Here is a 4427-nt window from a genome sequence, read left to right as displayed (position 1 = left end):
AACCCCCCCCCCCCCCCCCCCTTGTTGTACCAAGCGTCTCGCTTTCATCATCGATATCATTTTTGGGGTGGTACTTGTGAAGGTTCCTTTAAACTTAAAGGTGAGTCCGTTTGGAGGTGTGAATATCACCTCTTTCTTGTGGCAGTCTATGCTAGCAAAGTTTTCGGCTAGCCAGTCCATTCCTAGTATGACGTCAAAATTTGTCATATCCACTACTTTTAAGTCTACGTGGATGGTTCTAACTAAGTTTATGATTTACTTATAACACTCCCTACATCCTACCATATAATTCATATCAAAAAAACATAAATATCATACGTAAAGACATACATTACATCAGATCACATCACAACACATTTTCATACAGTATCATGTAATGTATTATTTAAAGCCAACCGCATTAAATATACCACAAAGATCATACATCCCTCATTCTACATAAGGTGTAATAGGCCAAAAATAAATAAAGAAATAAACTAATAAAAGTAATTATAAAAATAGTTAAAATAATAATAATAATAATAATAATAATAAAATTAATTTAAAAAAAAAAAAAAAAACCTTTCCCCACTCCTCTCGGCTATCCTCTCATCCCTTCTCACAATTATCTCTCCTCAGCTCATCCTGACGCTAGAAAGTAACAGTTACTGCAAACAGAAAAAGAAAAACAATAATTGTAAAAAAAGAAAGATGAGAATGACCTTTACCCAGTTGAGATTAGCTGAAGATTTACCTGAAGATAGATATGATCAATAAGGTATGTATTAAATCTTCATTTTCTTTTATCCTAATTTTTTTAGAAATCACAACCAATTATAGTTAGATCTTTGTTCAATTATTACCATGATCCATCTTTAGTTAGAAATTAAATGTCAAATCATTTATGCGATTCTAGTCAATCATGTCATATTAGTAATATTAGATTAAATTTTTGTTAATAGTGAAATAAATAGATTAAAGATAGAATGGCCAAGAAAACTCCTGAATACCAAATTGAGATAAGGAAATAGGAAATAGTGAGATAAGGAAAGATTTGGAAACAGACTGTAAATTTGTAATACATGAGAACAAAATTAAAAGGAAACAGATAAAACAAAAGAGATTAGGGAATTAAAAACAGAAACTAAATATAGAGGGAAAGGTAAATACAGAGGGTTACAGATAACAAATTTGAAATACATGAGAACAGAATTAAAAGGGCAACAGATAAAAAAAATTAGGAAATTAAAAATAGAAACTAAATAGGGAGGGAAAGGTAAATACAGAGGGTAAATACAGATAACAGTAAAGCTCAGAATAACTTAGCTGTATCTACTTTTTATACCACAGTAACCATGAAAAATGAGATTTTTAATAAAAAAATAATTATAGATATATAATATTTCAAGACTTCTAACAATGGACCAGAAATAATGTTATAGAATTCAAACCCGAAACTAATGTCATGGGCTCATATAGGTTGACCTGGATTTTAAAGGACGGAATCAAACTTTCATTAAGGATATATTCGTGACAACGACTTAAGCTAGCCAGGTAAGTGACCTTACTATCGGCATGGTTATATTTGATGTTGACACGTGCCCTATGGTTCTGTACGTGTCATATATATTGATATGTGTGAACTGTCTATGGATCGACATGCTTCCTATATGTTATGTTATGTTATAATATGTGGTTTGTATGATAATAATTATTGTACGATGTGCTCAATGATATGTTTGAGATAGGGTACGAGAAGGATGCACAAAACGAAATGTAACGATAGGAGTAAGATACGTTCATGAAACGTTAGAGTTAGGTTACATACCGAAGTGCTATGGATAGGAGAGATTGATGAAAGAATACGGTTAGGTTATGGGTAGAAAGGGATAAGTTTGTGATAGATTGATAGAACGATAGCGTTAGGGTACGTTCTTGTGACGATATGACTAAGGTATGTCACGTAATGATATGTCTGTGATAGGTATAAGAACGTTAAGGCTATGGTAAGTTAGAGAACGATATGACTATGAAGTGTTTACGTTATGACTTGGTTATGATATGATACATTGTATGCTAGATTATTGTGCTTAAGTACGAAATCATGTGAACGTGAATGTATGTTATTTATGCTGCTTAGTTGATGTGATATGAATGCATGTGACGATTTGTGCCCTTGTACGATTATGGCTTGTTGTATGAGTATTAGAATGTAACTGAATGAATTGTATGACATGAAATACGGTAAATTGCATGATACATAACCCCGCTAGGAATATGTATGATATGTAACGAAATGAGAATGAGAATGACATGTAAACATGAAAACGTGACACGGGGTTATGTTCATTAAATGATGACTGTAGGACTAGTGGGACCTCATGCATATTGTGTGATCATGCATTTGGGGGGATACCCCTATCCCATCACGAGGGTACGGACGCGTACATCCAAATGGCAGGACAACGATCGTTATGCCCTGCATAGCGCTACCGTGACGGCTTTAGTTTTAACGGGTCCCGGTGGGCCCCTAGAGCATGCCCACCGGCTAGGGACAGTGGCCCAGCGGTGTGCGAACTAGCTAGTGAGCCCATACTCGCACGTATGGGCTGCGTGTGGAGTATATGGTACACGTCCACGATTACCTGTTAAGATTACACCGTAGGGAAAACGAAATGAAACGAAACGAAATGAAAGATAGGTTCCATCATTTTATTGCATGTGATTGTTACATTTAACCCCAATAGTGGGGTCACTTACTGAGTATTTCTTTAAATACTCAAGCCATGTGCTACTACATTTTTCAGGTTAAGGCAAGGCATTCCTATACAGCTGACGACGGCATCGCAACTCAAGATCATGGCACATGCATAGGATAATGGCATTTATTTTCTTAGACTTAGGATAGAATATGATGTTTTAAACTTAAACGCTTATTTATTTTACTTCGAGTCTTTTGTTGTGTCGTTTTAAAGATGTTTTCGAAACACGTAAGTCCACGGCTGTGTTTTAAGTTAAAGGTTATGTTTTATGGAATTTAAATGAAGTCTTCCGCATTCAATGTTTATGGTATGTATACAGTAGTGACCTTAAATTAAGTAGAAAATTTCGGGTCGTTACATAAGGTATACCTGGCAACGACGGAGCATCGGTAATTGGACCATGAAACATGCCAAGCCTACTCTATAGGCTAGTCTACAAGATCTATAACCTAAGGCTCTGATACCATTTGTAACAACCCAAATCCACCGCTAGTAAATATTGTCCTCTTTGGGCTAAGGAGACATCCAATAAAATTGGAATGATATAGAGAAGATTAGCATGGCCCCTGCGCAAGGATGACACGCACTAATCGAGAAATAGTCCAAAATTTTAAGGCACCCATGTGACATCGACGGCGGCATCGTACACCTCGGGACCGTGGCACATGCATAGGATAGTTTTTTTATTTTTTTATTTTTCATTTCATAGTCTAGGTTGAATTCGGTTTGCAACATTAGTATAGGTTAGTATAGGTTGAATTGTATTTGCATAATAAACCATAGGGTAGTATAAGACATTCATTTCTGCTTTGTTCCTTTTCCTTTATTTCAAAAATGTTCTTTCCTTTCTTTCCCTTGTAATCATTTTTTCTTTCACGAGGTAATAAAAGGCGAGTGTAAGTCGCATTTATGAATAGGGCCCATTTAATGTACATTTCGCATTTCAAGGTATAGTAATGACCTTAGATTAAATAGGTAAAATTTAAGGTCGTTACAATGGTATTAGAGCCAGCCACCAGACGATGTGTCGGCCTTCTCGTTGTTCCCCGAAGGGGGGTAGACACGAGGCGGTGTGCCAGTAAGAACGCTGGGCCCCAAAGGGCGGTGAATTTGGGGGCGGTCCCACATCGATTGTTGGAAGGAAAGAGTGCCAACAAGGATGCTGACTCTGAAGGGGGGTGGATTGTGATGTCCCACATTGGTTGGGGAGGAGAACAAACCACCATTTATAAGGGTGTGGAAACCTTCCCCTAGCAGACGCGTTTTAAAGCCTTGAGGGGAAGCCCGAAAGGGAAAGCCCAAAGAGGACAATATTTGCTAGCGATGGATCTGGGTCGTTACAAATTATGTGTGCTCATGCATTGGGGGATACCCCTATTTCATCACGATGGTATGGACGTGTACACTAATGGGCAGGGGTATGATCATTATGTTTTACATAATGCTGCCGTGACGGTTACTAGTTCTAACGGGTGTCTGGGTGTCTGGCCTAAGGAGCTCCCGAAGTATGCTCCTCCGACAAGGAAAGTGGCCTAGTGGTATGCGAATTGACTGGTGAGTCTATACTCGCACATATGCGTCTGTGTGTAGAGTATATGATACACATCCCAAGTTATTCGTTATGGTACACATCCCATGTTATCCGTTAGGACAGTACCGTAGGAAATTAGATTGAAAGGATAGGTC

General features: G+C 37.5%; 1 pseudogene; it reads left to right on the top strand.

Moving 5' to 3' along the window:
* Positions 1-3242: 3242 nt before the first annotated feature.
* Positions 3243-3353, top strand: LOC111462132 (annotated as a pseudogene).
* The last annotated feature ends 1074 nt before the right edge of the window (positions 3354-4427 follow it).

Source organism: Cucurbita moschata, unplaced genomic scaffold (genome assembly GCF_002738365.1).
Source record: "Cucurbita moschata cultivar Rifu unplaced genomic scaffold, Cmos_1.0 Cmo_Scf00026, whole genome shotgun sequence".
Taxonomy (NCBI): Eukaryota; Viridiplantae; Streptophyta; class Magnoliopsida; order Cucurbitales; family Cucurbitaceae; genus Cucurbita; species Cucurbita moschata.
Note: the sequence above shows the minus strand (reverse complement) of the source record. Positions and strands in the feature narration are given on the sequence as shown.